Consider the following 23667-nt stretch of genomic DNA (forward strand, 5'->3'; position numbering starts at 1 on the left):
TTAATCGCCATTTTTTTATAAAGGATGCGGTTGTGGCACTTCACGTTAAAATATGTTAGGAATACTGAGACTACGTATATTCACGTTTGAATTTAATATACCATTTATTATATCTTATTGTATTCACTATCTTGTACATGACACATACATCCATTTCTCAATTGGCATACCAAATTCTTAATATCGAGTGTTGAATGAACGCGACCTAGTGATGTCATTGGAGAAAGTGCATAATTCCATACATGGTTTATGTAATTATTGACTTTAAAATTATTTCTATTTTTATTATATAAGAGAGATGAGAATGAAAAACTCTTTTTGCATACACTATAATAGCGACCGAATGGCATTTTTCTAAAAGTTCCATTTTTAAAAATATGTAAGAAATATGTATACGTATTAATTTCAAAATAAAATATATAAGTTTGAAATGAATGCTTTTACATATCTTGTGTGTTTGTAATTAAACTCCTTGGATGGACTGATTTTAATGAATTTTTTTGTGTGTAGTGTATTCGAGAATGGATTAGATTTACAATTAGATGTAAATTAAAGATTTTAAAATTATACGATATTTTGATAATAAATAATAATTTTAGTATTTTAAGTCATGTTTGACTTATCAAGATACCTTATTAAGAATGTGAAAAATATAGAAAAAGGTATTATTTTATAGAGAAATACATATCCTTATTCAGTTTAAACCTTTAACATAATAGGGTTATCTTAAAATTAAAGCTCATATCAGAGCATTGTCTCTGATTCTAAGCCTTTTATTATCGTTATGTAGGTAAAGCACGTTGCTATGTAGTGGTAAGTACGTGTATATGTGTATAACAGTACATGAGAATATGTCGGCGGATTGGAGCAGCGTTGCGGTTCAATATTTATCGCTGTGCGCCAGTGGCTTCACACTTTAAATTTAATTAAGTTTTCATATAATCCGTTAAGGATAATATTTATAGAGACTAAATCCTCTTTATGCAAAATATCTTAAACACAATAATCAAGGTTTTCATTGAAGTCTAACTATCATAAAAAATCATTATGACTCATAATCACTTTCTACGAATTTCGTTGGCAATACTGATTTCGTAGTAAGGTAATTCTTAATCACGATATTAAGTGAACGCATAATGAGCCGCAATAATACACCGTTCACCCACACAACGGTAACCAATGTGTTGTTCTCATTCTTACCTGCGCGCGCGCTTGTCTCGAAGAAAGCCTCAGTGCTGACCTGGCGGCCGTCGAGACCGCATCGGCCGGAATATGCGGCAGATATTGTGACTCTAGTGTAGTGACTTGTGAGCGCAGTGCCCGTGCGTTAACCCCATCCCTATAGTGTGACCGGATTTTAAATTTGGAACGCCCCGCGGCGTGTAAAAAGGTTAGTATCTACTGTCTATTATAAAGTACGTGTTAATTTAAGGTAATGTGAAAGTTCTCGGTGACACACTTTTGATCGTGGTGCTAGCAGGTGGGTGCGGTGATACTCAACCAAAAATTCCAATCTCGTGAGACCGCTTTCGTAGGCAACTTTCTTCTAAATGTTTTGGCTTTTAACTTGCGTTCTCCGTGGGGAAGACATCAACGCGTCGAGCGTTCTACACTTGACGTTTTTAGTAAGAAACCGCCGTGAATACTAATTAAATATTCAAGTTACTTCTAGTTTTCTCATCTACAAATCGTTTTAAGAATAATGTATGAGATATTAAATCTGTTTTCCATTTTTAAACTACCCCCGATTTAAATTGTTAATAGATAATGATCGTTAATTTAAAATATATCTTTAAGGTACCTACTATGCAAAATACAGTACCATAACTTTGAAATATAGATAAAATATCTATTAATATGTATTCGAAGTCTGTATTTCTAGATATAGCCAATGTTTACAGCAAGAAAACGGGGCCATACATCTTGCATGAAACCGGTTCGCCACGCTCGACTCTCCCTCGAATATCTTTTTGCTTCCTGTATCTACCCTTTTGCAAATGATACTGTATTTATACTCAGAACTTTAAATACTGATTCCAAATTTGAATTTAATGTTAACTTATTAATTGCGTAAATCATTTTATAATTTATTAATAATCAGTTACGCTACAACGTTTTTAGGTCTTGGTCTCAAATTTCTGAATCAGTTTCATGATCATTTTTAAAATCTAATAGGCAAGTAGGTGATTAGCCTGACATACGCCGTCGACTTTTTGGATCTAAGACATGTCGGTTTCACGATGTTTTCCTTTACCGTTCGAGCAAATGTTAAATGCGCACATAGAAAGAAAGTCCATTGGTGCCGGGGATCGAACCTACGACCTCAGGTATGAGAGTCGCACGCTGAAGGCACTAGGCCAACAAATTTTCAACAACAAATTTATATTTTATCTAGCCTAATAGTTTTGATAGAACCCTTCCAATGTAACTTTAAATGATCATACCTAACATCCCAATTTATGCAATGTTCATGTTCATAATTAACACTCAGTCACGAAGGAAGGCATCGTGAGAAAACCGACATGCCTTAGACTCAAAAAGTCAACACTGAATGCTAATAATGTACTTGAAAAAAGGTATCACTAAAATATGACAGCAAGACCCAGGTAGCGCCATTTTTTATATAAATGATAAAAAATTGTATTATAAGTAATAGCTAAATAATGAATATGAAGAAACGATTCTAATTATTTACAACTATTACAGAACACATTTTTTGTCCTAAATTTGAAAGCGTAATATCTATATGTCACCGTAAAATTGTAAAAACCGTTAGATTGTAATCTATCTCGCGAGATTATAAACTGTCGAAAGATTGTGAACCTCAACGAACTGCTTACAAATTAACGTATTATTATTTGGTAGTTATATGAAATTGTTGGGAAGTAAAAATAATCTGTAATTGACCAAAGAAGTTTGAATGATAACTAAGTTAGTGTAGTACAATCTACCGAATAATAATACGTTAAATTGTAAGCAGTACGCTGAGGTTCACAATCTTTCGACAGTTTATAATCTCGCGAGATAGATTACAATCTAACGGTGTTTACAATTTTACGTTAACATATATAAAGAATCTTACGAGGTATGTTACCTCCAATCAATATTTTCTCTATAATTAAAGATAAGTGACACGCCAAAACTTTTCTCTTTTGCTAATTGGTCTAACCATCAAATATAACAAAGATGTAGTCTAAATAATTCTTTGTTATGTAAATTCCTAGTTTCATTTTAACAGTTATTCCGAATATGGATAATAACGGTTTCGTTCTTAGACTCGTTTTCTTATAAAAATTGGGCACAAAATCTTGTTTGGAAACGGACTGTTCTTTAAGCTGTAAACTTAGCTATATATTATATTTATATTACTAAGGGAAAATGTAGCTTTAAGCCTATGATCGACGGGCGAGAAAGACCGTGGTTTTAAATACCGACGAACCTGGCTCGCGGCTCGTTGGTGCTGATCGATTAGCAAGCAAAACAGTCGCAAACATATCTTGTTTGCGAATCTTTCCGACACGCGGTTTTGCATGGCGAGCCGAGTAAAAATATAGCACGACGACGAGCCGCGAGCCGGGCTTGGCGGTATTTAAAACCGTGGTTTTGCAATGATACACCGGCGAGCTTCACCGACGAGCCATAAAACCGCGGTCTTACTCGTCCGTCGATCAGGCCCTTAATGGTGTAGGAAGTTTTAGAATGGGTAAAGTATTTTTTGAGTTTCTACGCTTCAAAGTATCTACAGTTTAATAATATTTGTAAGTTACAAGTATGATTTTGACTTTTAAATCAGAAACATACATTTATTCTATCACAATTTTCATGCAGAATATAGCTCTATTTCTGAACATTAACAGGAAAATACGTCGTGAATAATTAGCATAGGAGAAAACGTGTAGCTTTTTCAATATTCCTAGAAAATTTCGAAGCAACATTAAATTCTCCGTAAACGACAAATGAGTTATTAAATATGTCTACCAAATGAAGTCTATATAATGATTAAAGTTTATTTTTCTATTCAATTCATAATTGAACCCTCAAGGAACCCCTGACGGCACAAAGTGGAGCAATAGATATGGAATATCATCTTCTGTTTTTGCCGCGCACCACCACTATGTGGAACCAACTGCCCACTGAAGTATTTCCGAACTAATTCTATTTAGGGTCCTTCAAGAGCGTACCTATTGTATAACTTAATATCAGGTGAGACTCCTGCTCACTTAAAAAAAACATGTGTGTACTTATGTACACGCGTTAGAAGTTCTTCTTTGGCGTAATAAGATAAAAATCTTTTCAAAAAATTTATTCTGCGTTTGTAGAAAAAACGACACTAACAATAGAAAAATCTAAAATATTGACTAACTTCAGGGTGTAGGTTTTTTATGACGGTATGCGCGCGCATATTAAAAATTTACTCTCATCATTTTTGACGCGCCAAAAGAAGTATAACTTCAAAACAGAATTCCGAGTTGTGACAGCCGAGTGGAGCGAGACAAGTTAGCTAATTGCAATGTTGCCCCACGTTGGCCGCATTACTCTGGCCACACGTCGCGAAAATACTTCCGACTATCGCCATCTCATTCACCTGCATAGACAACGAAGGGGACAATGAAACAATAGCATAGGAAAAGATAAAGCTCGCATTCGAAAAAACCAAGAGCATTGTTATGTGATAAATTAGGTCTTTGCTCATTGCTGTCTTCATTGTAGTCTGTCGAATACTGAATGCTGCATTTATTTGCCACACAACTTTTTTTTTTCGTTAAACACCTGTCTTATTAAAAAATTACAACAAATTCATATTCAAATTCAAAAATCATTTATTCGCGTAGGTAACATAATGTACACTTGTGATTCGTCATTAAAGAAATACATATTCTAATTTTACATAACATATTGTAGTAACTTACCCCGTCTTAAACTTTTGATTTGAGTTCTAACTGTACGATTAAAAATTTTTTTTCCGTTGTTGGCTATTTTTATATAAATTCTTGAAACATGGACGTGATATATAAAATTGATAATCTTCGACCTGTCGATTACCGAATGCTGGCTTCGAGTTGTGGTTTTATTTGCCACACATTTTTTTTCGTTGAAAACCTCTTTTTTTTGTTTCTACATATAAAGTTGCCTAACATGGTTCATGTATAATATATGTAAAATGCGGGTAGATAGATTTTTAATATTTTTTTATAGAACAAGCAAGAGGCTCACCTAATGTTAATATGTTCATGTATATACACTTAAATCAAAAACTAAAGCTGGCTTCGTCATTTACAAGGAAAATGTTGTGTAAATTATAAGTAAAAGTTAGAACGCTGTGTATGAGATGGGGTGTCATGCTTGGTTACTTTAATGTTCTTATGGTAGAAAATAAACTTTGGTGATTTTATAATAAAACTAGCTGACCCGGCAAACGTCGTTTTGTGTATGTAATCTCTTTATAACATTAAAATGAGTTAAATTGTTTGGTTTAACACAAATCCCGTATATTATTAATTCACCCCCTATAACGAAACTTCTCCATAACGATCAAAATTGCTCGGTCCCTTGTAATTCGTTATAAAGACTGTATGTATATTATTCCTAGGAAACATTTTTTTGTTCAATAAAAATAACGATGTACTATAATAGAAAATAGGGGTTGATCGTAGAGGGTAGATGAAAATTAAGGGTTGTATGTATGGTCTATTAAAAAAAAACAAAAAAATGTCTAAAAAATAAAAATATTTTTTTGGGGTGGACACCCCTTATCACTTAGGGATTTGAAATAGATAGTAGCAGATTTTCAAACTTACTGAATACACATAAAAAATTTCATCAGAATCGGTTGAGCCGTTTCGGAGGAGTATGGGAACGAATATTGTGACACGAGAATTTTATATACATTACTTAATTATTATCAAGATTCAATACGTTTATGGCGTAAACAAACATTTTATACATCAAACATCTGAACTTTCGAACTATGGAATCAGCTCCCGAATCTCTTTCCTGGGAGATACGACCTCTAATTGTTTTATGTATTAGGAGGCAAACGGGCAGGAGGATCACCTGATGACAAGTGATACCTCCGACCATGGACACTCATATGGTCAGAAGACTCGCAAATGCGTTGCCGTCCTTTGAAATTTTGTAAAGTGAGCATACTCCTCCCACAAAGGCCGGCAACGCACCCATTGAATGGGTGTCCATGGGCTGCAATGAATCCCGTTTATGGGCGACCCATAGGCTCTTTTGCCCTATCCTATACAAAAAATGAACTCTATTCAACTATTAATCCTTTTTGAACGAATCTGTTCACCTCGACGTCCATCGTTCCACAACTGAGCGTTTTAAAGGCAGTTTTTGCAACCACTATGTGGAACCAGCTGCCCACATATTTCCGAACCAATTCGACTTACGGTCCTTCAAGATAAGAGCGTAGTTAAAAGGCCGACAACCGAGCTCTCTGAGAGTGTCCATTCGGTCATTTATCTCTTAACATCAGTTAACTCTTTGTTCTATAAAAAAAAAACATGAATTTTACAAAAATATAATGACGCAAGAAAGTGCAATATTCTTTTTAAAAGTCCATTAATCTCATTCTGAAATATAAAAAATGTTATATAAAAACAAGAAAATCCACATAGCCAAGTAGAAAATTGTAACCTCCTTTTCTTATAAACCAGCTTGACAACATTAGCCGCAGCTTAGTAATATTTTCTGTGGTTATAAATGAAATCCGAGATGGTGGCTTTCAGACACACCAATTTTAATATTGTAATTTAATTCGTATATTAGAGGACAGTGTTGGCCTAGTGGCTTCAGCGTCCGACTCTCACACCTGAGGTCGTAGGTTCGATCCCCGATTGCACCAATGGATTATTTCTATTAGCGCATTTAACATTTGCTCGAACGGTGAAGGAAAACATCGTGAGGAAACCGACGTGTCTTAGACCCAAAAAGTCGACGGTGTGTCAGGCACTGTTTATAAATGATCATGAAACAGATGCAGAACAGAAATCTGAGGCCAAGACCTAAAGAGGTTGCAGCGCCGATTTATTTTTTATTTTTTTATTAGAGGACATTAATATCAAAACGTTAATATTTTATTCAAAATTTAAAACGTTAAAGTAGAAAGTTTAAAATCAACATATTATTCTATTGAAATTTAACTTTAATACGAACGAATCGAGAATCAATTCGTATGAAGAGATTTTTTTATTCACCTTTCTTAAGTGAAAAACGTGTATTACTTGTCACTTACGGAATATCTATTTGTTAATACAAATTCTTATATAATTCAACACCTGGTAACGAAGACTACAGTTAACAAGTCCGTTAGAGCTAAGGAGGTCGCTCGTCGCGTGTAGACTTTCAAAGAACCTGGAATGGGCGTTGAAATACTAATCAATAATCATGATTGAAAAGTAGGCTAGTGAACAATTTATTTTGATTTATTTAACCGTTTGGATTAGTGGAATATGTTACGAAAATTCAAACTCATCGTACAGGGTCCTGTGGCGCAACGGATAACGCGTCTGACTACGGATCAGAAGATTCCAGGTTCGAATCCTGGCAGGATCGAAAATGCTTTTTATTTTTTTTAATCACCGTTTTTAATATTTATGTATAATTTTATTTAACCCAAACTTCTGATTTAAACAATATTTTTTTTTAATGTAAAACTTGTACTGATTCTATTTCTTCTATTACGTCTGAAGACTAAAATTATGTTCATATTTATTTTCTCTAACTGTTTGCAAGCCAAAGTTCCATTTTATAATGTAAAGAAAATGGTGTTAATTTTCCAAGAAACAATATTGATTTGCGGTTATCAACGGGTACAAAATGAAGCTGTATTTCCACGCTGTTTACGGAACAAAGAGCACTAATGAAATTGATTATCCAAAGGGTTTCTTTGCTTCCGCTGTCTGGAAACTATTGTCGTCATAAACTTTTAACTTAACTTCTAACTATACGACTTAGAGTTTATTTTCCTTTGTTATTTAAATACTAAAGTATAACAAAAAATATTTTTACAAATAGATGACATATAAAAAATACCTCGCATCATTTTCGCGTCACGTTCCAAGAATCGTAATATTACGAATTCTTTTTTAAGGATTCAAAAGAAATGCGATCAGGAAGGTCCAATAAACCAATGGAAACCCGTCAATCTTTTCACAATTTCCGTCTTTTCAATGTGTCAGTGACAAGGTCAATTTTATTTATTCGCTACAAGCTAATATATCTCCAATTGTTAGGATATTTACGACCTCAAAAAATATAATTTAAGCGCTACAACCTTTAGTTCTGGGTATCAAACTGTATCTGTTTTGGAATCATTATTTAAGTAGGGGATCAGCCTTCTGTGCCTGTTTACGGAGCTTTTTAGATCTATATTTATATAAAATTCTATGTTCGTTTAAAATACTAGCAAACTACGCCGTGTGAAGTTCATACAAGTCTGCGAGTGGTGTGAAGTTAGCAGCAATTTAGCTGTTTGCTTATATTCACAAACTTGAATCTCCCGCTCGCAAATTTGATGATTAGCTTTTCAAAATATACAATTATAATTCGATTTTTAAATTGTAATTGTTACGAACTTCGTGTTTATTTGTGGCTGAATCTATGTTTTTTGCGCATTAGTGAAAGTACGATCTGGTGTTATGCGATAATTCTGTGGCCTATTCTGTTTATTATTCAGTTTGAGATTCAGATCAATAGGTTTAAATAGAAGGGCCTGTAATTGATTGTCTGTGATTATTACATTGCATTTTTATACCAGATTATTTTAGAAGAAATTTAAAAATCATAATTTTTCGTGGTTTCAATTACTATTTTAGTATAACCATATAGTTTTAAAGCTAATTCAATGAGGTAAAACCTAAATACAAAATGTTAAAAGAGAATGTCCTACCGTCATCCATTTGCATTCAAGTCATGTATAATATATTTATTTAGGTAGCGAAGAATCTCGATTAACGGTCTACTGACCTGTCGCGTAGCTATCATTCCGATCATAACGTTTTAATTTATTATTTCATTATTAACAACAGCTATAAATGAATAGAAATCAACCTAGATTTTGTAAGTTAAAGCTAAATCTGTGTCTAAAACGGGAAAACACAGATACATACGCAGTATTACAAAGTGTTCACTTTATTTCGTCGATTTTATAAAAGCTATTGCTTGAATCATCAGGGTTTTTCGTAAAATTAAACTTGTGTATGCATTCATTATGACTCATTTAAAAAATGAATGACGTTTTTTATGGCATAAATGGTTATTTTTGTTTCAAGTAAAAAAACAGGTTTTTTATCCTTTAATACACTAAATAAAATAAACATTTTTAAAAATAGAATCCAAATATGAACATCATTTTTATAGGACATAATACCGAAAAGTTTTTAATAACCTCCACAGTAGGGTGGTCCTTATTCCTAAGAAAAAAATTTTTTTTCTTTAATTTCGCGGGGCACCACGTAATTTGGATATATACCATAAAAAAGTGTTTCAGTATTTTTTTGGAAATTTTTAAATGATATTTAGAGGTCGCTACCAAGGTTTGAATTTTAAATAAAAATTGAAAATCTGTATTTGTTAGAATTCTTTATTTTTATACCCAGGTCTTAAAAATGTTACGAAATTATTGTTATTGTTATTAATTAAGATATTATATAGATATCTGATTTGTTTATTTTAAAGATACAAGGGTTGAATTGTTAGTATTAGGGTAATTTATCCTATACTCTTTTACCATCAAAAGCAAATATTGCTTTTGTTCTTCATTTGTGGTAATTAATTTTTTATATTCTTCCATTCCTCTCAGCTATGTCGTTCACTACTCGCAATGAATGAACGATATTTTTGGCAGCTATATAATCAGCGTCTTCGTTCCAGGTTTCGACGTCTTTTAAAAAAAACATGATGAGAGATCTAGGGTCTGGAAGAATCTTGAGGAATGACTACTCACGACGTTTTCTATTTTTTTTGTCGATATGTGCGATGTCAAGGTTTATTCGTTTTAAGCCATCTTCTGTGCCTTAAATTTTGAGTACTTCTACCATTTTTTTTCTTTTCTTGAACTGAAACTTCGTCATTGAAAAACGCAAGCGAAACTATGTCTTCTGACAAATTACAAATTATTTAAAATCTTTATCAGCGCATCAGTAGCTATATTTTTGTTGAAGCTTTAAGGTCTATTAATAATTTGTAAGTCGTTTCTTAGTGCTGACTGACTCGAAGACTGCTTGATCAATATTTGACCTTAATCATCACCGTGTAAATACATATTTCTCTCACAGCCTTTTTGTCCTTCTTCGTTAACTTAAACTGATGCTTAAATAAATACATTTTTAAACTGTACAAGGCTCTTGCCATCCACCTAGCTCGATGAAGACCAGCAGGTCTCTGAAATGAAACGCTTTTGTCAGGAACACCTCCTAAGGAAATGATAGTAAGATTCAACAGTTCTCTGTAGTCATGTCGAGGTTCATGTACTTGAAGTTGCTTTTATGCAAACGAAATCCTGTCTGCGGCCACTTCTGCAAGAATATTTGCCTCAGCGTCATCAGCTGTTATTGATTTGAAGTCGGTTTGGTCAATAGTGTTACAATTGTTCTTAAATCTTTTGAATAATTGTATATCAGGAGCACTAGATGGGGCAAGCGATTGATCCACTACAGCTGACAACATAATTTCCATTATGTGGTGACAACAAGCAAACCAAAGCTTATTTTTATTTATTTTGCGCTCCAGAAGGACGAATACTCTACGCCTTAAGCCGGTATTTACAGCAGTAGTGTCAAAACATTGTCTAACATTTTACTTTATAGCTCAAATTCCATGACTTTATAGCTTCATAGACAGCTGGACGCACAAGCTTCGCTTGTTCCACGTTCCAATTTTGGAACAGCGAGTAGTTGATAAACTCCATATCCTGATGTCAAAATTGGCAGCCGATCTTTAGTTTTGTGTCCAGTAATATCTTCTAGAAGTTTACTGTCCCAATGGACTGTTAATGACGAATTAGGTTTAAACTCGCTTTTGAGCGAATCTGCACAGCTTTGCGATTTTTGACCCATTACCGACGCATAGTAGATCTATTGACATTAAATTCTGATGGACCATAACCTGCACATTTCAAAGTAGATGTCACGACCATAGTTGCTTGTCTGTCACTCATTTTAGAGACATCAAGACTGGTATCTAATTGACTGTTAATAATATAAAAAATATTTTATTTCTAAAAATTTTGACAGCTGGTAGCGACCTCTAAATCTTAACAAAAACAAAAACAAAAAAACATGTATTTCATATTTAGAGGTATATAATCAAATGAGAAAGTGCCCCGAGGATAATTCAAAAGTCGAAAAATAAGGACCACCCTACTCCACAGACTACGCTTAAATTTGAATTTAGAACTTGTGGGCTCATTTGACGTCGCAATATTTTTTCATAATGGCATAAGTTAAATTTCAAGATTATGCTTAGGAAGCATATTAGGATACATAGTTATGTAGGTTTAATAAGTCAATGAGGCAGTCAGTAGTCCCCTTCTAAAATGACCTTGCCACAACGCAAGGCTCGCTGTCGTTTACCTCGAAGGAATGCGACCAATAATGCTGCTTTGTTGACGAACCAGGAGATAATATGAGGGAATTACACTGGCGACCTGCTTTGTAGATTGAATTTAATAATTAAATATTCCATTTTTAAAATTAACAATGGTAAAGAGAATGCTTTACATAAATTAGACAAATTCAGCGATCCGACAATAATTACCGACAAAAGACTGAATAATTATCTATTTAACGTCTTTAAGAATAACGAATTCCTTTCAACAATGTTTCAAAGAAAATATTACGTCTTAGCTTCCATTTAATTCCAATGCAAACTTATAATTAATGAATCCACCCAATGAAGTCGACTTCGGAAGAAATTTCGGGTATATTGTTAATTCTCCTAAATTGAAAGGCGAAATGAAGCCAACTAAACCTATTTGTTTTCACTTGTAAAGTGCAAATAATTTAATTTAATTAAATCATGATGTTTAATATTTCTAAATTCAAAATTAAAAATAGTTAATTGGTAAGCTCTAACGACATTCATGCAAGTCGCTACTTAGTCATAAGTTTTTTCTGTGGTCGCATTTTTCGTACAGAATAACATACGGCTGGCAGAAGTGGTATTTAATATAGTAAACAAAGCTTATATCATTTAAATTTTGCGGACGTAGATTGATGTAAAAGTTCTATCTACAAAAATTGCGAAAGCATTCAGGGCCAATTCAAAAACCAGTTGTCATTATGAACAATGTATTACAATCAAACGACTAATCACTAACCAAGGAGCTATTGCACAGTCAAGCCTACACATCTGAACTGACGCCGTTCTCTTTACCGTGGCTTATAATAAATAAAAGCTTTTTATTTCAATTATTTATATTATATTTTACAAAATTATTTTTATGTGTATTAATTATATTCTCTCATTGTGTTTAGCAAACAATGTCATTCTCTTCCGGTAATCAACGGCGTCCACATTTTGTTTCTACGCAAACTTGAATTTGTGTAATTTGAGAATAATGAAGTCCCTAGACTTTATAATTTAAAAACAATTGAAAAACGCTTAATTTTGTTTTGGAAAACAAAAGAAACACGCTGAAAGTAAATTAGGCTGAATACTCATTGTGAAATGTGTATCGTGAAATCGTTTAAACCAGTTACTAAACATCATTTGTTATTAACCGGTCCAATATTTTAACTGTAGTTTTATTTATGTAATTAGGTATTTAATCTGGCGTTCCATTATGCTTTTAACTTTAAAAATCACAAATCCATTTAACCGCTCATCCTTTAACCACTTTGATGAGAATTTACGTTAACGAATCAATAAATAATTAATGTCAAAAATTTATCATACCAAAATAAATATGTTGATTAACAACAGAAATAGATATGGATATATATTTCATATTATTCGAAAATTATTTATAAAAATAGGATAGTTGACTTTGTTTTTATGATTTTTACGATAGAATAGTGAACTGTTAAAAATAATAACAAATAGTCTCACGTATAGACAGAAAAACACATTAATGGCACGTGGTGTACTACGTGTTGCAAACTCGACATTTTTTTATTTTTTATTGCATTTTTCTCGTAATAAATTTTCAGCACATACGTTACATTGATATTTGAAAAGATAATCTTTTAAAATAATTTACTTTGGATAATATTATATTCATACAATATGTCTATTCTTTGATAAATATTATTTATTTAGGCTCGGTATTTATCCTACTATTAAACTGAAAAACAATTTATAATTCAAGCAAAATAGTTCCTATTATTATTTAATACGTAAAAACTGTTCTAATGCAGTTCATCTTCTAGCACGAATATTATTCACGTCAATAGGATATTTGGGTATATCAGAAATTATTATAACTAATATTTATGAAAGTTCGATCATAAAATATATGGAACGTGATTGATATTCGCCTACCGTTGAAGAGCTATTGTGAGAATAATAAACATTAAATAGACACTTGCGACTGCCGATATCACCGCACCACGGGCGTAATAGGAATACAAAGTAAGCGTTTAGACCCTCAAATTTTTTCTCTTATTTCTTTGTAATTTTCTGTTCGAATTTCGAATATAATAAAGAAAATTAGATACGGATAATAAAGTGAGGTTATAAAGAGTAAAACTTTTAGTGAAAGCTTTTTTATATTTAAATACGAAACTATTCAAACATGGTAAAGTGGTCCTAGATTAAACTCGAACATACGAACAAATACTTATTTGAAACTCGGTTTCTCTTAATACGTCTTTATTATGCTCTAGAAGTCTAGATTATTTTATACTTTATAAATAAATCGACATGCAGAATTCAGAAGCATTTAGATACACAAGCAATGGATTTTTGAGCTTAAATTGTGAGCTTCGTAAATTACTTATTGCACATTTTAGAATATTGAAATAGTAGATCTTAGTTCAGCAAAGTATACCTTATATAAAGGTGTTAAAAGTCATTATTCAATAGCCGCACGCTCGAGCGTAGTGTGCGGTAGTGTTCTATTTGTAGCACTTCTTTCAATCCAATTTGCAGGCGACTCGCTATGTGCCTGGATTGCCAAAGTTTATCAGCCACTACGAGCAATACATTGCCCGTTCACAGTTTGTTTTCGTTTTATTTTACAAATACAAATCTGTGTTACCAAAACAATTGAAATCGCGTCAGTCGATTGGTCTCCGCAGCTGTTGGAACTCATGTTCCATGTTTAAATATCCTAACTACTCTATGTTAAACCAGTGCCCTATCCAAAAACAATGTCTTTATTCATACTGAATAGTAGATGATGTGATGAAACCTGTTCTATTTTTATCTTACACCTGCTGTAGCAAACCACATCCGGCATCAACCGTTCAGCAGCTTTTGTTCAATTCGCATTTATATGTTTTTCTGGATCTGGATAGAGATGAGTTGCAGTCGTTTTAGAATAATACAAGGTTTTTAGTGGCTACACATTACATTTAAAAAGCCAGCAACGCACTTGCGAGGCATTGAGAGCGTTCATGGGCTTATCACTTAACATCAGGTGAGCCTTCTGCCCGATTGCCCCCGTATATAAAACATTGCTCAAGTGAGCTCATATCGGCACGAGATGTGTAAATGCATGTCCATATCATAGCTATTCAAATACACAGGATTTTATCATATATGCTTTGGGTGAGGTAATTACCAAAATATGTTTAAACATTTAAATGTTACATCACCACATTACCTCTGGTATTACGTAAAACGCATTAAAGGTCATAAATATTCATGCTTAAATCAGAAACGAATTTAATACGTGCGAAATAAACGTTCGTTTAACAATAACTTATTGTTGAAATGTTTTGTCAATGAATTATAAAAATATTATGTTAGCGGAAGAGATTTCAAGGCAATCAATTTGTTAACAATGCATTTTGTTCAAGAAGTTTTATTCCTCCTTAACACTGATTACAATATTCTTAACCTACATAGTAATAATAATAATTAATAATTAAAAATTGATAAATAGAAAATGAATACAAATTTAATAATTTTTGGCCCTGCCAATCGGGCTGTATTAGTAGGCTTACGTTGTTTAGTTTACGCGTTATTCTTTTGTTTCACTCGTACTTTTACAGCCAGTATTGCAAGAACGCATATTCAAACGATAAATATAACCTTTAATATAAAATATTGCTGCAACTTCCTTACTACTTAGCGCGTTCTCAATCGCACTACAGATTGGTGGGATGTCCACACTCATTATATATTCATTGTTACTTTCGCAGCCACCTTAACGTGTCAACCTCCTTGAGAAACAGACTATCGTACCAATAAGATAACTTTGAAAAAAAAAAACAGAATAATGTGACCAAAAAGTATATAGATTCTAGGTCTTCATTATCTCTAGAACTAACTTTTGACATTCAGAAGAGATATTTTACCATTAGGATACAAACACAACGATGAGCTCAGTCAGTCAATTATACACGGCCCATTATTCGTGACTCCTAAAGGTTTAAAAAATACCTGTAATTGCGTGTCAAGATAATTGCCAAGATTCTTTTAGTTTTGCGTTAAATTTGTTATTTTGATTCTTAAGTCAACAATCTTTTAAAATATGCTATATTTATTAATTCATTATAAATCATCGCAGACACACACATGTAGAAACAAGCAAAAATAAAATGGAATTGTACACCCATTAACAGGCAAACACAGCCTGCTTTATACTTAAAAACTATTACTAACAGACAAATTATTACAAAGTATTTAAAAAGCAAGAAATAGAAATGATAACTTGATAAAATATTAGAAACTCTTAGAAATTGTATCTGACATAAGTGAGTGACATTGTACTGACTTAAAATTGAAAAATACTTATTATTAATTTCATTTATTTCGTTCAATTCAATAGACTCATCTTCCATTTCCTATAAAGTCGAATTGCATACAAGTAATATTTCTTAAAATGACGTACATTTTTAAATAAGCAGGTAACGCCTTGAACCTTGAACTTTTTGCCTGAGAGCCTGCACGATGTATACCGGTTGAGTCATTTGGAAACCGCTTTGCGGTGATGATATACATATCTTATTATATATAAGTTATTATATTTAGCTTCGACAACAACTATAAATAGGCCAGGTAACAATAAAATATTATAGAAAAAATATGTACTAGATGCGAACTTCGTTTCGCCTTAATAAGATTTCTTACTTAGCCTACCTTTTTAGAAGCTTCATACCAACTTATGGAACATTTTGTCTGTAACAACAGTTTCTATTCTACCCCATAGAAATTGTTCGCTTTACAGAATAAAAACCTAAGCCCTGTAGAACTAAATTTTACCTTTTTTACAATTTTCCTCAGAATTCCAGGAATATATAAAAAAAAATATAATTAATATTCCTATTGATCCAGTCGTATTCGAGTATTGCGTTTGCGACTCTATTTTTAATATATTTTTAAAAGTACTTCATAAAATAAATAATATCATTAGTAACAATGGCGTGCATTAATGATTTTGAATACATATTGAAGACATCTGACGCCTGATGTTGAGTCATTGCTTAGGTAATTCTAAAATTGTGTTGAGGTCATAGAGTATAATAACTTTGCCCACTTAAACTTGAAGCTAACTAACCTTTTGGTGTACCCGCGTTCTATTTTGCTATAAAGGACCTATTTCTTGCTGCATATGGTGTTGGTATTTTAAGTACCTACCACAATATTTGAATCATAATATATAGTCCTAACGAAAAAGGTTTTTAAACCATACAAACCTTTTTATGGTAACTATATATACTCTACGTTTTAAGACCTTCTGGCGATCCGAAGAGGTGAGGGCCTGATGACCTGTAACACAGGTACTCTTACCTTTAACTGACATCAGTCTCACTCAAGCATTTCCTTATTATAAATAACTGCTGCTTTATTTTGAACTTATTATGAACTATGTAAGTTTTTGTAAGAAAAACATTAAGATTATTATTATTTGGAGTCTATGTTTTTGATATGTATATGTCACCGTAAAATTGTAAAAACCGTTAGATTGTAATCTATCTCGCGAGATTATAAACTTTCGAAAGATTGTCAACTCAACATACTGCTTACAATTTAACGTATATTCGGTAATTTGTAATCTATCGAAGTGAAACCGTCAAATTGTGAAACAGCCATTTTCTACTTTTCTGGGTACTTTTTGAAAAATTTCAAAATTTTCGGAACCCTACACTAATTGAAACATGAAGTTAATGTAATGTATGTACATTTGACAAGTAATGGTTAAATTAGGTTTAACTTTAAAATTAACAAATGAGGAAATAATCGATTGGATTAATTTACCGAGAATGTCACATCACTTATAACCAATAGAAAACGAGAATGTCACATCTCTTATAACCAATATTAAAGTAGAAAATGGCCGTTTCACAATTTGACGGTTTCACTTTGATAGATTACAATCTACCGAATAATAATACGTTAAATTGTAAGCAGTATGTTGAGTTGACAATCTTTCGACAGTTTATAATCTCGCGAGATAGATTACAATCTAACGGTTTTTACAATTTTACGTTAGCATATATAGTATTTATATGACCAAAAATAGTTTCGTATATTCACGAATCGCGTGGCTTCATTGGGACATTGGTCTCATTAGTTTCATTCAGCTGGCTTCCGCAGACTAGAAAGGTTTTTTGCTACTTATTCGTGCTCCTTTATTTACGATCTCCGGCCATCGGCTTTTGCTTTTACTACTACTCTGTATTTATTTCAGCGCAATTTTGCTAACGAAGGTTTTTACATTTTGATTTCCTGAATCGTTAGTTGAGCCTTTTAATTTCTTAACAAGGTGAAAGTCAAAGAATTTGCGAGGAGATAAATGCTAAAAAAACACCCTAGTAAAAAATTCTACCTAAATTTCTTCTTCAAAATGGACTTTAAACTCTGCAAATGTATCGTTTTAAATCGAAACCAGTTAGCCTTGCGAAACAGTCGTCCATCCTCAATTTGAATTCGGAATTCGGTTTGTTTCATTACTGAATTCTGTAGTCTGTAATAGATTAATATTTTCTTCTGATTTTAAACGCCCCAAACAATTACTCATAGTGTCCTTTTAAAGGTGGAATCTTTTCTTCGCCAAACAAAACCTTTTTGGTGATTCAGTGGAAAGGAATGCAGGTAGATTCTAAAAATGATACGACAAATTAAAAAAGGTCCCCATTCTACAGGTACAATGCTGGCAATAATATCTGCTAATATTTTAGTTCACAGTGGTATTCTACGTGTCTATTTAAACATATTGACTACTTCCATTTTTAAATATCGAAGTTGTTTAGAAAAATGTCTTACCCTATTGAAACGTGACACATGATCGTGCTGTTCCTACCTTTAATATAAACATGACTAATCCAAGATTTATAAGTTAATAATAAAATACATAGCTAACATACTTGGTACCAGACAAACCACTTCATAAAATTCCAATAATTATACTTCGCAAATTGCAATGTCAGACGGTCAAATACCAACGCGCCTACTTATAAACATAACACTAATAATAAATAAAATAAAACATTGTTATTTAACTTCATATTAAATACTTTTAAATAAGTAAAATTTAGGAATTCAAATTATGAACAAGTTTTTTATTTTAAATGGCTCAAGGTCTCAAACGGTGCGAACGATTTATGACCTTATTATATTACCTCAGAATTATCAACAAGAATTTAGCTTGTAGGCGTTGTCTCAAAGCGTAACGCAAGACTTGACGTGTAATAAATATTTAATGGAAAATCGTCGAATATTTAAAATACCTTTAGAATCCTAAAGCAGTTTGAAGCCATACATAGAGTTGCAGGCACTTTTCATACTTGCATAACTAAAGAGATTTAGCAACCTAACCTAAGATCAACATTCAATGGGAATTTACTTAATACCGTAATTTATAGTTCCAGAGACAAAAAAACAGTGTGTATGACAGCAGAGTTGCCTAGTGGCTTTAGCGTGCGACTCTCATCTCTGAGGTCCCCGATTCCCGGCTGTACACGAATGGATTTTCTTTTATACACATTTAACATTTTGCTCGAACGGTGAAGGAAAATATCGTACGGAAATCGGCTTGCCTTAGACCCAAAAAGTCGACCGCGTGTTTCAAACACAGGAGGCTGATCACCTACTTGCCGATTAGATTGACAAATGATAAGGAAACAGATACAAAAATCTGATAGACCTAAAAAGGTTGTAGCGCCACTGACTAGGAGACTAAAAAGCTTCATAATTGCAGACTCGTAATTCAATTCATAATTAGGTTCATAATTTCTTGTCCTAATTTCGTTATATACCCTTCATAGTAAGATGCCTCGATTATTATCTATATATATATAAAAATGAAACCCGTTTTCCGTTGTCACGACATAACAAGAAAACGGCATGACCGATTTGTCTGATTCTTTTTTTATAATATTCCTTGAAGTACGAGGATGGTTCTTACGGAGAGAAAAATTAAAAAAAATTGAGTGAAAAAGTCTAAAAATAACACATTTCTATATTCCCATACAAAATATTTGTAATAATATTTAAAGGCAATTTGAACTTTAATACCTTATCATAAAGTTCAAGTGTTAGTGGAGCGGTTCCGGGAAGGTAAATTTTTATTTTTTGACATAATGTATTTGTTGTATTATCAACTTTCTTTTTTTTATCTTACTAGCAAGACCGGTGTCCCGAATAGTAGAATAAGTATTTAAAAAAATAAAGAATCGACTGTTAGGCGGTACGATGTTCGCCAGGGCAGCTAGTATATTATATTAATTGATGTTACGTAAAACATTACATAAATGTTAAATAACTATTTAAGTTTTAAATATGTTAGCTATTAAAGTATTTCAATCATAAAACATGTTATATTATGACCCAGTTAAAGATAAAGAATATTTTTCTATACCATTACTATTTGCGTTCGCATTAATGTTTTACCTGTTTATTGAGAATTTAATTCGCAAAACCACTTTAGAAAAATGCGGATACACGTTATGACTCACTGCTTATAAATTATTTTCTCATTAAATTATACATCAGTTTAATAAAAGTTTATCGAACATATATCTCTAAAGTCTAGAGAGAGAGAGCTTTTATTATTACTATTAAATAATACTATTTACTCAAAGAAAGTTGAACAAAAAACGGTTTAGCGGCTTTATGTCATAAAATTATATCTTATATAAATGTTTATGTACATGATTTCGCCTCAATATGATGTTTTTAATTCACCCTATATTTTTAGTAGCTACATACCAACATATGGAACATTTTGCTATGCTACCCCATATGCTGTTTGCTTTTCCGGATAAAAACCTCAGTACTAAATAAATAATATTTTCAATTTTTCTCCCCTTAAAAACCTTTCTCAGAGTAAAATAAATAAAAAAAACATTCTCGAATTGCTCCGAGTTTTGCGCTTAGTAACATATATTGCGACTAATTTTGAATTATATAGACTAGCTCCAATTTTAAATCTAATTGCAACGATAACAACAATATAAACTAATAGATCGATATTATTTGTGTCATGTAGCTGGCGAGAGTTAAATGCGTAAAGAGACTAACGGTGCTAGTTCAATGAACGGAAAGTAGTACTAATATTATGCCCACCTGTCATGTGCACTGAGGAAGCATACCATAGTAAGGTAACTTCAAAAGGGAAGACAGGAAGTCATATGCCATTATACGTGAAAGAATAATATGCAGCTAAGTGATATGAATTTTTGAAAATTGAATACTAAATTTGAATGTAGAATTTTGTTACTCGTGACTGCAAAATTTAATTAAAAGTTTAACTTACGATTACTACTGGGTATTTTTCTGTCTTATTAAGTCATCAAAAACTACTTAGTAGCTTATCAAACGCTAGCTATGGTGCGCCAGCGCCAGTATAAAGATATAAGTTTTAAAATTGTATTATTTCTTCGCGGTCTGTGTACAGCGGTTTAAATGTGAAAGCGTAACCAACAAAGTCAATTTATTTAAATGCTAATGTAAAAAATAATATTCAAATGCGTAGTCGCCATTTTAACATCCACTATCATTTGTTTTTCATAATTACCTTTCCGTAAAGCAAATATTTGTGGCATTTCGAATATTCGATTTCCTACAGTGTTCTAAAAAAAAGGGTGCGTGTACTTACGTACGCGTGTAAGAAATTATACTTCTTTGGCATTATTAAAAATAGTTTTTGATTGCATGCAAATAATTAATTACAATTAAATAATCAAAGACTGGAAAAGGAGTCATTATAGTCAATGAAGTTCAGTTTACATTTGAAAATTTAAATAAATAAATATTTATTATTATTCTCTTACAATGTTGTTTTTAAATTATGTCCAATGCCGTAGCATCTTCCGTGGGCAACTTCATTCTTTTAATTTTGTGTCACCGTGCGCGCGCATCGTAAAATTTCACTCTCATAAATTTTTCATAACGTGCCTAAAGAAGTATAGCTTCAAAAATTCATTCAGAATTCATGTTTGCAAAAGCGTTTTGTAAACATTTGACGTTTCGGTAGAACTTCATACTTAGTTTTGAGTCCAAAGCGCAGTCAAAATGGCAAAGAACGCGTTCACTAATCTTTAAATAATCGAAAATATATTTGTATACAGCCCTAAACTAGATAAACATGATGTTTTAAAACCTGCTCATGACTGCTAACTTCCCATTTTCTAACGAGATTTTTTTTCATCTTCCGCAAATGTACGACTTGAAACCAACCTTCTTTGGAACTGGAAATAGTGGAAATCGCGTACATTTTTCTCTAAGGTATCTTAAAATGGTATTTTATTACAAGACATTATATACAATAGTTACAGTAACAAAAAAAACTTAAATTGTATCAATTATAAATTTGAAATGCACTAAAAAATTTAAGTATTTTTTTATATATATTTATGTTAAGTACACATACATACATTGACTTATGTTTCGTATATTTTGTTTGACAATGTAATCTGTTTGGGCTTTGTATATTGTGAGTGTTTGCTTTTATAATATATGTACCTATGTGTAGCTGTAAGATTATTTATAAATAAATAAATAATAAATTACTATTAATATAATATCTATGCAAAACGTTAATTATCTATATTGTACAAATTATAATTTTTCATCTTATATCTCTGTCAAACAAGGAATGTTTGTAGTAATTATATTCGTAAAACAAACGAATAGAAAACTATTATTCATTCGAAAGTTATGCAACTAAACAAAAAGCTCATCTAGGAAGCGACACGTCAATTGTCTAGTCAATAACTTTCCCTCATGACCTGCTAATAACAGCATTCACATAAAAAGAAAAGTCATAAACTCTCTGGAGAACAAGAGAAGTCGGCCCACTGACCAACATAGTCCTTTTAATAATGTAACAAATGGACAAGATTTGTACATCCGCGCACTGCCAGAAGTCGCTTTCTCTTGCGATAATTACTCTTTGTCTGATGAGACCTTCAAGAACTCATTTACCTCTAACACTGTTGCAGTATTAATTTAATCTCTCATTAAACGGCAGAATGGCTTTATTAAAGATACGTTCTAAAAAGTCTACCCTGAAAATACTAAAATCCATTTCATGCCGGGTCGGGTCAGCCGAAATGAATTATGAATATGGAAGGCACGTCGGCGCTATAACGAAATGGATAGAAAAAGGCGGTAACTGTAAAACAGGCGAGTGACACTGACAATGAGATGGCGGATTCCGTTTTAGGTAGCCGTCACGTATGAGGACGTGGACGTCGGCCTTACCGAAGCACGTACTGACTTTCCAACGCATCGTAGATACATGATTCATTCCAGCTATTCGCTTATAACGCAGTTTCTTTTTGTATGAAAGGCAGAATGTTTACTAGAAACACCTATACTGACCTATTTTTAAAAATCGAATATCTAGAAAAATTCACGTTCAATTTTTAAATCTTTACATTGTATGTCGTTTTCAAATGTTGTTGATATGTTGTTTTCAAATCAATAATTATTATAGAATCATTCAAATAATATTATTAGTAAATTAGGCTGGATTGTTAGGTCCAAGTCTGTCTCAGTCATTAGTCAAGTGGAAACGTTTTATTATACAAATATTTAAATAATTATTCATATTCTCACCAATGTGATCGTAAAACTAGAAAACTTAAATAACCGCAATTAATGGCTGCATAGCAAAAGTTTTCATATAAAATTTGCATAATTTTCGAACCACTTCCGCATACAGGTAACCTATGATTTTGTATATGAAATTATGTTTCATAAGAGTTCTCTTGTTAGATAACGTTTTATTTTTAATTACACGAATAAAACTAATAAGTAAGAATTTCACAGCATTTTTATTATACATACTAGTGGACCCGACAGACATCCTGCATGATATTTCAAGCAATTAGTAAAGCAAAGTATGAAAGTACCGACTGCAGCGCCATCTGGCGGGCTGATTTGTGAATCTAAACCATTCCCAGATCCCCTTGAACACACACAAAAAATTTCATCAAAATCGGTCCAGTCGTTTGAGAGAAGTTCAGTGACATACACACTCACAGAAGAATTATATATATAAAGATTTCTAAGTACACGTTAATTATAGGGTACAAT

At 32.4% G+C, this 23667-nt stretch overlaps 1 protein-coding gene, 1 long non-coding RNA gene and 1 other non-coding gene across 5 annotated transcripts in view; 2 read left to right on the forward strand and 1 right to left on the reverse strand.

Annotated features, from left to right (window-relative positions):
* The first annotated feature begins 1231 nt into the window (after positions 1 to 1231).
* The window catches only part of LOC125052907, a 64363-nt gene continuing 41927 nt past the window's right edge, over positions 1232 to 23667 (forward strand). For all 3 annotated transcript variants that reach the window (XM_047653984.1, XM_047653985.1, XM_047653986.1), the window contains exon 1: positions 1232 to 1390. The gene's annotated coding sequence lies outside the window, so the exon portion shown is untranslated. The remainder of the gene's footprint in view (positions 1391 to 23667) is intronic.
* On the reverse strand, positions 1388 to 17476 carry LOC125052912. The gene is made up of 3 exons (XR_007117511.1): positions 17339 to 17476; positions 14778 to 14782; positions 1388 to 1398 (listed from the first exon to the last, which is right to left on the reverse strand). It is a non-coding gene; the product is annotated as an uncharacterized LOC125052912 (long non-coding RNA).
* On the forward strand, positions 7497 to 7569 carry Trnar-acg. The gene has a single exon. It is a non-coding gene; the product is annotated as a tRNA-Arg (tRNA).

The sequence above is a fragment of the Pieris napi genome, chromosome 10 (assembly GCF_905475465.1).
Source record: "Pieris napi chromosome 10, ilPieNapi1.2, whole genome shotgun sequence".
NCBI lineage: Eukaryota > Metazoa > Arthropoda > Insecta > Lepidoptera > Pieridae > Pieris > Pieris napi.